Here is a 12,449-nt window from a genome sequence, read left to right as displayed (position 1 = left end):
ACCCTCCCCCAACCAACTCACAAGGCTTTTTAACAAGGACTTTTACTTCCTGTGAGCTCCCGGCTCCATCTGGCTAACATGTGTTGGCCACACAACTGATCTTATCCAACCAGGGCGTTCTAGAAGCTTCTGCTCCCAAGCATGTCTCCCCTGACTCCAGGAGAGTGGTCACCACCATGCCTCATCCCTGCCAAGAGCACGTGTCTACATACATATACGTAAATACACGTACACACAGGCACACATGCATGCACACGCACACACACACACTGCATGCATGCATGCATGCACATGTGAGTACACACCGTGCACGTGTGTGTGCGTGTATATATGCATGTTCATAAACATGCATGCACATGCATACACAGCACGTGCAATCAGCTCCTAAAGGACAAGGGATCCTGGTGCACTGCAGCAACCTGGCAGGGACCGCGACACCCCGTCCCAGGCCCCGCTCCAGTGTTCTCCTTCAGGAAAATGCAGCGCCGAGCAGCAGTCTTCACTGGGGATGTGAGGGGATGTGAGGGGCACTGAGCCCCTCCTACGAGCCACACCACTCTCCCTCAACCCCCCGAGGAGCAGCCCTCATGCTCACAGCAAAACAGCGCATGCTTCGTGGGTGTGCAAGGCTTTATATGCTGTGAGGTGTTTGCCATGGGCCATGTACCATGGAGTGCACCGTGGAGTGCGTGCACCAGGGGGTGCGTGTGCTATGGGGAGGTGTGGGCATCATGTACAGTGCGGTGCACCACGGGGAGTGTTTTGGGGCGAATGTACCATGGGGTGTGCCTCAGAGGGCATCCCTGATGGAGGACACCTGCCACCTGTTGCCAGCCTTGCCCCATCAGCCCGAGCACCTTCACCTCCTGTACCCTATCTTCCCCTCCCCCACTCTCGTTCCCTGGAGGGTGGTCCAGATGGGACCTGTGACACCCTCTGATGTCTGGCTTCCCAGCACCCACCAGCAGCTGACCAGGGAAGAGCTGTGAGCTTCTTGCTGGGAGCCAGGAGCACATTCAGTGAGTGTCAGGGTGATGCCAGCCCGCAGCTAGGGGGTCCGCAGGGCACCGTCCAGCAGGGCTACAAAACCGCGGCCAAACACGCAGGGCAGTGTGGAGATGCTGCCGGTCTTGCTCGGGGATGGTGCCCCTGGGCATGGCAGGAGGGGACCCCCAGGAGTGTATTTGTTTCCCACGCACTCCACACCGGACGTAGCACCCACTCCTAGCCCACACTCCAGCTGAGCAGCCAGGGGTTCAGTGGGCCCTCACATGTCGACGTGAAGGTGATGGTCGAGCTGGGGTCCCATCGGGAGGCTGCAAGGAGAACGCTCTCCCCAGCTCATTTGGGTCACTGGCCACACCTACTTCCCTGCGGCTATAGGAGGAGGTCTTCTGGCCGGTTATTAGCTGGGGGCCCCCCCCACCTCAGCCACGAGGACCCCCACCTCCCTCACCCTGAATTCCTTGGGGCTCCCCATCCCTCGGGCTTCCTTTCCTGTTTCCAGTGGAGAAAGCTGCTCTGTGAGGGCTGGGCCACGCGGTCAGGCCTACCCAGGTCACCTCATCCTGAGGTCTACTGACTGGCGAGCTTCATCACACCTGCAGGTGTGACGTGGTAGGCGTGACGTGGCAGGTGTGACGTGACAGGCGGGACGTGGCAGGTGGGACGTGGCAGGTGTGACGTGGTGGCCCCAAGAGGCCACAGGAAGGGCCGGACCCAGCTGCATGCCAGGGCCGGGGGGTGGGAGTGGTGTGCGCACCAAGGCCCCCAGAGACCTCCTCCTGGGGCATGAAGTGGCTTCTGCGGGACAAGGGGGTGGAGGAGGAGACTCCCAGGCACCGAGCACCAGACACCGAGGGTCCATTCGGCGGCAAGTGTGGGGCTTGTTTCCACAGTTACTCACCAACAGCCACATTTCTTTCTGATAAATTTGCTGTGACGTGCTCACCTGGACCCGACCACCTTCAGAACATTTTCTCCAAGTGACTAATGCAGCTCACTGCCCGGTTTCTGGAAAGTGCGTCACTACGGGAATCGCCATGGCCAGTTCAGCTGCCCCGGGGGAGGGACTGTGGCCATGTCTCCCTGAGCAGTGGGCTAGGGATGGATGGGAGCTTCCTCCCGGCCCCACAGGACCCCCCCACCCGGCAGGCCCCAGCACGGGGAACGGAGGAGTGGGCCCAGAGCAGGGAGGGGAGGAGCCCTGCCTTGGGGTCCCTGCTGTGGGCGGGGCTGGCAGGCTGGCCGGTCACCCCCTCTCTGGCGTCCAGGCTCCTGGCACGCCCCCTTCCCGTGCTGCCCGGGCCAACAGCAGCTAGCTCAGAGCCCCAGCGCCGTCCAGCCCCAGACAGTGGGGGTGCCTGGGCCAGCGAGCAGCACATACACTACCTGCCATCCGGGGGCCATCGTAGCTCAGCCGTGGGTGCCACATCGGGAGCAGGAAAGAGGAGCCGCCCCAAGGACGCCTCTGCAGGGTCCAGTGCGTGTGGGGAGGGCGGGGAAGGCAGGAGCACCCTGACCTCCAGGGCTGCTGGGTTTAACCTGACCACAATTAGAGGACTAATTGATAAGGCCTCCCGCTGGTGGCACACTGAGTGGGGATGTCCTCTCTCCTGCTCTTAGCGGGGACAAGAGGACCGCAGGGGACAGCCAGGAGCACCTGCTCCGTCTCACAGTCTCATAGGACATGCTCGCCTACTGTCCAGGTGGGGAAACAGGCAACCAGGGAGCAAGTGGTCGGCCTCGGGCAGCGCAACAGATGGATGGGGTCCGAGCACCTGGCTTCCGAGTCGGTGCCGTGTGTGGGCAGAGATCAGAGGGTGCAGGGACTGAGACTGGACTGGGGAGGGGTCCCTGGGAGGCCGCACTCAGATCCGGAGCCAGCAGGCTGGACGGTGGTTGGCCTCTCCTCCCGTAGGGACTGACCCTCACCCACTTGCTCCGGATCCACCACCTTCATTCCCAGGCACTGCCGTGACCTCCGTGGCCACCAGCAGCTTCCTGCCCCTCTCACCCTCATCTGACCTCCAGTCCAGGCCAGCCAGCTCACCAGAGACACCCCGAGCCCGCCCCTTCCCGTAGGCCAGGCCCCAAGGGCAAAGCCGGACAGACCAGCGGGTCCTCGCACTTTGGGCCCAAGTCACCCGGCGCTGAGCCCAGCACTGCCAGCTGCCCGGGCGCGTGTGGACCAGCGGGGAGAAAAGGCTCAGGAGGACCCCGCTGGCCAGGGCCGCCCCCAGGCGGGTCTCTGCGTCCACTCAGAAGGGGAGGCCAGGTCAGCTGACATAGACCGAATGAGATGACAGGCTGGCAGGGGCCTAGGGCGGGGCAGGTGGCCGGGGTTCCCTGATAAGGGCGTGGGGGTCCCAGAGCTGGGAGAAGGTGTGTTCCAGGAAGAGCCAGCTGGAGGGGTGCTCTGCCAGGGCCCAGGCTCCGACTCGGTGCTGGTGCCACTCCAAAGGGGACAGGGCAGCCAGGCCCACGGCCCAAAATCCTTTGGGAAACACACAGGCAGGGACCCTTCAGACACTCACCAGCAGGACCAGAGCTTGGAAAAGTGACCTAAGGGCCACTGGGCTTCTTCACCAGTCAGGTTCTCCGGGCGGAAGAGCATCGTCCCCAGTTGAGGTTGTTCACTCGTGAGACCCTGCCTCACCTGCAGATGGGCCCTCCCACGCCTGCCACAATGTCAACACACGCGGAGGGTCAAGTGTGTGGAATAGTGAAGTGGGTAGAGGGAGGGAGAGTGAGCAGCACGTTGCTGGCCTCACCTCGACCACGTCCACGTGGGCCTGAGCTCATGACAGGGCAGGGCCCACACATCGCTCGGGGGCCAGACTTCACTCAGGGCATGCAAGGAGAGGCTGTGGATTTGGAGGGCGGGTAACAGCCACCCCTGCGAACCCCCCCACCCTGACCCGGGAGTTCCTGACCCGAGGAGAAGTTGATAGGCTCTGTAGCTTTCCAGAAAGTCCCACACCCATGATTACCCTGAGCCCCGGAATCAGGGCTCTCTTGAAGTCCCTTCCAACTGGCAAATCCGTCCCAGTCAGCACCCACAGCACCAACTCGCCCCCTGAATGTAGGAATTCACCCACGCTGCTCGTTTGTTCTGGGTCTCAGGACTGTTAATCTTTGGTTAAGCTGGTTCTGGTTAGGGCTTGATCTGTCAGACAGTTTAAAATTTTCTTCCTGCCAGAGACTGGGTCCATCAAAAGGAAGGGATCCTTCTCTGGCTGATGTCATGAGCCTCCCGCCCAGAGGCAGCCCACAGAGAACGGGGGCCGGGGTGGCGAGTGTAAACCTGGGGAGGGGTCTGGGCAGCCTCAGGAGAGTCAGCTTCCTGTTAAACTGCCCCCCCTTCCTGACTGTAGGGAGCCCTGCGCCAGTCCTAGAGTCCCGCCTGGGGTGAGGGGTCAAGCTGTGAGATAAGCGTCCGTCCCCAGGTGAGACCAAGGGCCCCTTCCAGGGGGGTGCTCCTAATTCTTAGGGAATGTCTCCTTTACACTTGGCTGCGTGCACGCTGCTCCTGGTGCCCTCTGCTTCCTGACCCCTCCCCATGTTGGCATCTTAGCCACAGCAACCCGACTTGCTGTCTGTTCTCTGGGTCTGGACACACCCCAGGTTACCTTTGGCCTCAGGCCTCAAACTCCAGCTCTGGAAGAGGACCCAGTGCCCTGTCCTGAGCCTTGTGACATCCCCCCCACCTCCTAAAGCTGGAACAAACCTCGGATTTCCTAAGCTCCCACCACTCACAAGCATCGTGTCACCAGCTCTGCCCACAGCCCACCCTGTGGTTACCATCACCTCTGGGACTTCTCGAGGGAGGTGGTGGGCGCGGTCTGCTCCTGTGAGGCACACCTCTGCTGTCCTGGGGGGCCAGGTCAAAGCCATGCTGGGGCATGGGGGGCACGTGGCTACCACCCAGATGAGGCTCTGACCCTGCGGATAACATAATAGAGCTGGCGGGGGTCACGGATTCAGTAAGAAGAGCAGAGGTAAGTCCAGATGGGGATAAGTCCCATGGCAGGTGGGAGTTGGGAAAATGAGGAACATATAGGCAAGCACCCCTGGTTTTGCCAACAAGCATGAGTAGACACTTGTAATAATGTGAGGATCAAGTCCATCAGAAATGGATATTAGCTGTCATTGATGCAGTTTGGGCCCGTCTTCAGCCAATGACAGGTTTCTCCTCTTCTCTCCACTTAGGACACTTGGACGTGCCTCCCTGGGTTCAGGTGGACAAAGTGTGCACGTGATCGTGCCAACAAGACGCAGTGTTGACCCCACCAGTGAGCTTGAGAAGTTGCCTGAGAGTTCAAGACCCAGACCACACTGGCCCTGGAACCCTGCAAGGCTGCGTACATGGAAGGGTTCGCTTGACACCAAGCCCTGAAGCCAGCATTCCAGAGCCCCAGTGTGAGCCTGGTGCCGTGCCCTGCACAACTCGGTGCCTTGACAACACCATCCTGACCACGATCATCGTGGGCCAGTCAGAGGCACGGCTCTCCCCGGATGGACTGGCCGGGACTGGACTGTGCCTGGTCGTCCTCCCAGATAGAGACAGGCCCAGCCACACAAGAAAGACAGGCAGAGATATCTTTATCTGGTTTGGGTATCAGAGTAAGGCCGGCCTCATAAAATCTATCTTGTGAAAAAGTTTATCCAGGATGGGTGTTATCTTCTTTCCTAAATGTTTGCTGGAATTCCCTAGTGAAGCCCTCTCAGATAGTCAATTCAACCCCTTTACTAAACATAGGACTATTTCTTCTTGGCTTAGTTAGAAGATGATTTGTATATTTCAAGGCATTTGTTTGTTTCATATAAGTTGTTTAAATATTGGCATAAAGTTGGTCATCATATTTCTTATTTAGTTGAGAGCACAAAGAAACATCAGCAAATCCACCAGACCATCAACACGATGAGAATTGATTCTTGAACAATAATGTAGAGAATTCTATATGAAACATCCAAAAAAGGCAAATATATAAAGAAAGAAAGTAGACTAGTGATTTCCTGGGAGGGAGGAAAGGGGCTTAACTGTAAGGACATGAGGGGTCTTATGGGGTGATGAAAAGAGTTCTACAACTGATTTATGATCATACTATTCGGTAAATCTACCAAAAATTACTGAATTACACACCTGAATAGGATGAATTTTGTTAAGCAAAATATACCTCAGTATGTCTGTTTTTTAAAAAAGCATAGCATAGGGGCTATGCTAGCCAGCATTGCTAGCCAATGACTGAGCCAGTTAACTTTCTGACTCTTGATTTTGGCTCAGGTGATGATCTCAGGGTCATGATATCGAGGCCTGTGTTGAGCTCTGAGTGGGGAGTCTGCTGGAGATTCTCCCTCTCCCTCCCCTCTCCCACTCCCCCATTCACACACATGTATGCACTATCTCTCTCTCTCTCTCAAATAAATAAATAAAATCTTAAAAAAAAAAAAAAAAAGCATAACATAGCTTTTGCCATCTCTCAGTAGTAGGGAGCTAACACCTAGAATTCAGGACCCTCAAAGGAATGAGCCTTGGTTAAACATAAACATCCCAGTCTCTCAACTGGGTCCCTTAGAAAGTTATGTTCCAGGAGTAAGGAAGAACTGGAAACGGCCCAGTCTTCACAGAGATAAACCTAGATTTAAATCATATCAACCCCTGATTGGGAAAAGGCAATCTGTCCCTACACTAAATGCCCACCAAAATAAAATTAAATCTGATTTTAAAAAAAGAAGAAGATTAACACTAAGCAGGACTTTGACAATCTTTCACATATAATGTCCAGCAGTTAATAAAAAATCACCAAGCTGGTCAAGAAATGGGACCACACAACTCTATGGGAAAAAAACAAGAGAAACAGACCCACAGGAGGCCCTGATTTTAGAGTTATCATAGATAGATTTTAAAGTAAATGTGATTAATATCTCAGGAAAGTGGAAGATGAGACAGACAACTGAATAAGAGAACTGCAATCTGTAAGTTGAAGAGAAAATGGAAATTCTAAAAATAAAAAATGCAATAATAGTTAAAATTCAAAGGATTGGGGTTACCAGCAGATTAAACAAAGCAGAAGAGAGGATACATTAATTGGAAAATAGGTCAATAGAAAATGGGCAAGACTGAAGGACAAATTAAGAACAGATATCAAAAACAGAAAAGAGCATAAGATATATATGGGGGACTTTGAAAATGTCTGACATATGTGAAATTTAAGGCCCAAATGGAGAATACAGACAGGATGGAGTGGAAGCAGTACTTGAAGAGATTTTCTAAAGGATTTCTAAAACCGGTAAAAGACATCTTTCCACAGATTTGAGAGAGATCTACCCATGCCAGGCAGGATAAGTACAAAGAGCACCGCCAATAGGTACATCACAGTAAAACTGTTATAAGCCAAAGAGAAAGGGAAATCTTAGGAACAACCAGAGAAGAAAGGCATATTATCTTCAGTGGAATGAAGAAAAGACAGAGTTTCATGATTCTGGAAGCCAGAAGACAATGAAATGTCATCTTTAGAAAATGAAAAGAAAGTAATGGCTAAGATGGAATTCTCACCTAGGAAAATACCCTTCAAACCTGAAGGCTCAATAAAAAGCCATTGAGAAAGGTGAGTACTGAAAGCTGTATGGCCAGCAGACCCACACTAAACAAAATAATAAAGGGAATGATGGTAAGCAGTCTCTAAAATGGCCTTCGTGATGCTGCCCCATGTATTCATGACATAGTGTAACCCCTCCCCTGGAGTGTGGGCTGGACCCCAAGCCTCATTTCCAACAAGCAGATCATGGCAAAAATGATAGGTCAATCCTGAGGTTAGCTTACAAAAAGATGTTGGCGTCTCTTGATAGACCTCTGTCTCCTTCTCTTGCCTTCTCTCATGGACTCGTTCTCTGTCTCTCTCAGCTCCCACTCTGGGGGAATTGAGCTGCCATGCTTACATGGGAGAACTATGGTGGGAGGTTAATGTCTCCGGCCACAGGAGCTGAGACCTGCCATGGCCACGTAAGTGAACCTGGGGATGACTGTTCCCAGTCAGACCTTGCAGGATAGGCTGAGAGAGAAGTCTGCTTTTCACCCCATGCCCTGTGGTACCTTATGAATTTTGAACAATGAACGTGCATTATCTGCTCCCCCAAAAATAAATATTACAAAAGTTTAATGCCTTCTGCGAACCACTGCCACCTGAATGAGCTCAGGGGAACCACTCGGCGAAGCCCAGCCCAAAGTGTCACCCCACCAAAAATGAGCAAATAAGATGGTTGTTGTTTAACCCATTGAGTGCAGGGAAGGTCTGTTACAGAGAAATAGATAACAGGGTGGAGGTGGTGGGGGGTCACCGTGAGGAGGAGGAGGACAACACCAGACCTCCTGAATCACCACAGAAACATCAACAGTATGATTTTTGTGTATGTGGTGTGTCCCAGTTCATTGAAAATGTATAGTACTTCTGAAACTACACGTACCTTTGAGAACCCCAAGAAACCTGTGGCCTCTTCCCAGGAAAATGCATGCAGGCAAGGTTTCGCTGCAACCCTGCCTCCCGGAGCAGACCCCTGGTAAGAAGCCCCGGGGGAGGGCTCTGGGGTAGGACTCCATGGTGTTCTCACACCAAGGCAGCCCAGCCCCTGGAGTGTGTCGGTGTGGCCTTCCTGGGCCAGCAGGAAACTGAGGCGCATGATGCTCAGGGGACCCTTTCTATTCAGTGAAGCACAGCTGGTTAAGAGGAGCTTCCCACGAGTCATAAATATTTTGAAACATTTTATAAACGAGTTTCATGTAGTTGACAATCAGTTGGAGGTGACAGAGGGGAAAGAACCCCTTCCTGGACCAGAAGCTCTTCCCCCCACCTGGTCTCCCCCATGAGCCTCCGTGTCCTGGGTGAGACTCTCACCAGCAGAATCTGACCGGGTCCGGTGTGGACGGGAAGCTTCACAGGTGCCACACTGGAATGCTCCTGCTCTCAGGCTGGCTTCACTTTCCAAGAAATGACCATCTGCCCGAAGCCAAATGTCAGAGGCAGAGAGGGTCCCTCAGGAGCACCACCCTGCCCGGACGGATCCACTGGGAGCACTCAGACCCTTTCCACCGAGGGGGCAGCTCTCCTCCACCAGCATGTGTCCCTGGACCTCCCTGCCCCCTGGCGCTCGTGGCCCCTGCAGGCCCTGCCCAGGTGCCCAGCCTCTGTCCTGGCCCCCTGGAGATGCAGACAACAAGTTCTCCAGCACCCAAGTGCAGTTATACACTTGGAAGACCTACAGAAAACACTCAGCCGCCCAAGACCCAGAGGGATTATTGGGACTAACGAGGTAGTTTTGGCTTTAAAAAAAAAATAAAAGCCCACTGTCCATCACCAACGGTAACCCACACCATGACACACTGACTCCCACGTGTTACCCATGGGTGATGGGTTTTTTTAAGATGTTATTTATTTATTTATTTGAGAGAGAGCAGAGAGAGGGCACGAGCGGTGGGGAGGGGCCGAGCCAGAGGGAGAAGCAGACTCCCCGCCATTCCCCAGTGCTCCACGTGAGACGTGGGACTCGATCCCAAGACCCTGGGCCCTGAGCTGAGCCAACGGCAGCCACTTAGCTGACTGAGCCACCCAGTGCCCCAGGATGGTGGGTTTTGTAACATTTTCATGTCCCTGGAGAAAGTGGAGAGCAGTTGGGATGCAGGAGGGGAACGTTACCCTTCAACCCCATGAGTGAGCAAAGGAAAGCAAGTATTTTCTGAAATACATTTCTAGGGCCATAGAGCAAAGCCCCACCACCCAGGACAGTCCCATGAGACAGACGGAGCATGAGAAAGCCAAGGAGGGCCTGTCCACTCAGAACCACTCGGGCCTCCGTTGGCCTGAGAACACAGGGGCAGAGAAGGAAATGACATTCCTTAACCGTCCTGCAGGCGGGCCAGTGGGCCAATGGCCCCAATACAAGATGCTCCCACGCATCTTCGTGGGTTACCGCCGGTCTTTTAAATGCCAGACCATCTGAGCCATCTCCCCACAAACACGGTCAAAAGCAGCAAAATGGCACAGTCATGCGGCCTTGGATGGGCTTCCTCTCTGGACACAGAATAGTACAAACCACAGGGGGTACCGTGAGCCTCCAGCATCAACCTCTGCAGGCCCTTCGCACAGACAGACCCTCGGACTCGGGACACCTGGCTGAGGTAGGGTAAGCCGGGTGCCCCTCTGTATCCCTCTGCACCTCAGATTCCCAGAGCTATCCCACCTCTGGCTGCAGGAACACCCAGGCCTTATTTATCTGCTGTCACCAGAATTCCAAGCCCAGCACAGCCGAAGAGGAGGTGGGGCAGCTACTTGGTTAAGCCTCAGTGGTCTATAGATTCTCTTTAGGACCTGTCGCTCTCCAGTCTCTGTGAGACCCACCACCCCTGCACCCTCCAGGTCTCGACCTCCAGGGCACAATATTGTTTGTGGTTTGCTCTCTGGGCTGTAGAGGGGGCAGCGTCCAAGTTCCCCTGGATTTCCCCACTACCATGTCCACGACCACACAAGCTGGATCCCGGTCACTCCGATGGCCAGGTATGGGAATTACAATAACACTTGGGGACCAAGGAAACGACCACTGGGTGGACCGTTGATTAAGGGTCCTCCTGTGACCAACACTTTAGCCAAGATCCCTTTTATGACCTGGCCCCAAAACTTCCCTCCAACAGGGAAGCCGTGAGACACTTTGGGTATGAATCCAGTCACCCAAGGAAATGCTGTAGGTCTCTTTGGGGGAACAAAGTCCATACTTGCCAAGGTGTGGTGCTGACAAGGGCACACAGACACACACTCACACACCCTCCTCCGTGCCCCTGGCTCAGGGCATCCCCTGCACAGCAAAACACTGCGGTGGACGAGAGAAGAGACTGGTGCCGCCTGGGCAGGATGGGCAGTGGGGGCAGAGTGGGCACGGACTGTGCGCCAGGCCAAGGGGGGCTCTGGGAGCCAGGAGCAGGTGGGAGGCCATTTGCTGGGGACAGGGCACACCTTGCAGGCCCTCTGGACGTGAGAGCAGGGGCGTCGTTGTGCAGCTGCGGGGTGGCCTAACCCTCCCCCAGGAGACACTGCTTCCCTCTGCTCGACCAGTCTGGGTCTAGGCTGGGCTCCCTGAAAACACAAAGTTGCCTCCTTAGACCCCTGCCCTCAGCCACCTTATAGCCTGGCCAGGCCATGGGAGCCAGGTGCACCAGACTCAGGGTGCAGATGGAAAGAAGTGGTCAGGAAGACCAGAAGGCATGCATGCAGAGAGGGCAGCCCCTGGGGCACACACAGGTGACCAAGAAGCTCTGGGACATCTCTCCTCTTGGGGGGCGGGGGGGCTAAATCAGAGATTTGCAAAACTGCTCTTCTTCAGCTGGAGCTACACTTCCCCACTGTCCCAGGGCCCAGGGACCTCTGCCCAGCCCTACCTGCACCCCAACTAAATGAGGACCCCGGTCCTGGGCGTCTGCCTCTCCAGGGTGGGGAGCAGGAATCCCCACCACAGCTCTGCCAGAGTCCCCCCTCTCACCCTCTCCAAGACTCTGCTACAAGGCCATCACAGTGGCCTCAGGGCCCAGCACCAAGCCCATCTGTGGAGTGCCTGCAAAGGGAGGACACTTCAGCCTGCACCTCCAGGCCCTCATTCCTGCCCAGAGCACCTGAGGCTCCCACTGTCCTGGCCCCCCTGCCCTTTCCCAGTCTGCCCCCAACTATCTGACCGCCCAGGGGAGCAGGGAGCCCGGGGCGCGGACACGCATTCTGACGCGCAGGGTCGCGGAGCTGGGGCTGGTGTTTCGGACAGGCCCGAGCAAGGGGGACGCTGCGGGGCAGGAGGACCCGTGGCTCCACCCGGGGGCGAGTCCCAAGGCCCCTCGCCAGTCCAGGTGCAGGGCGCGACTCCCAACATCCCGGGTCAGCTCTCCCTGGAAATGGGGCAGGGGCCGCCAGGCCGGGGCCTGAAGTCCAAGCAGCGGCCGGGATGCGGTCCAGGGGGGACCCGTGAGGCAGGGCGGCGCGGAGGGCTGGGAGGACCCGCCGGCGGGGATGCAGGCCGTGCTGACTTCGCACTAGTTCAAGGAGAGGTGCAGCGCGCCCCCCTGGCCGCGCCTCCTCGCCCCGCCCCTTCCCAGTCCGCTCCCGTGTCCCCCTCCGACCCTCCATCCTCCCTCCCGCATTCCTCGCCCTGGTGGCGCCCCTCCGTCTCCCCCGCACACCGCACCTCCGTCTCTGCCTCCCCACCCCGCCGCCCACACTTCCGCCCACTAGTACACCCCCACCCTCCATTCCCCCAGCCCCGCCCCTCCTCTCACCCCACCGCCCTCACTTCCATCCACTAATCTACCCCCTCCTCCATTCCCCCCACCGCCCTCACTTCCATCCACCCGTCCACTCCCCCACCCTCCATTCCCCCCCACCCCTCCCCTCCGCCCCACCCCACCGCCCTCACTTCCA

General features: G+C 56.1%; 1 protein-coding gene across 1 annotated transcript in view; it reads left to right on the top strand.

Moving 5' to 3' along the window:
* Window positions 1-10,073: 10,073 nt before the first annotated feature.
* COL6A2 (collagen type VI alpha 2 chain) overlaps window positions 10,074-12,449 on the top strand; it is a 35,408-nt gene continuing 33,032 nt past the window's right edge. Inside the window, exon 1 of the mRNA XM_035030017.1 lies at window positions 10,074-10,174. The gene's annotated coding sequence lies outside the window, so the exon portion shown is untranslated. The remainder of the gene's footprint in view (window positions 10,175-12,449) is intronic.

This window comes from Mirounga leonina, unplaced genomic scaffold (assembly GCF_011800145.1).
Source record: "Mirounga leonina isolate KUSES-001 unplaced genomic scaffold, KU_Mleo_1.0 Mir_353, whole genome shotgun sequence".
Lineage (NCBI taxonomy): Eukaryota > Metazoa > Chordata > Mammalia > Carnivora > Phocidae > Mirounga > Mirounga leonina.
This window is presented reverse-complemented; position numbering and strand designations above follow the sequence as displayed.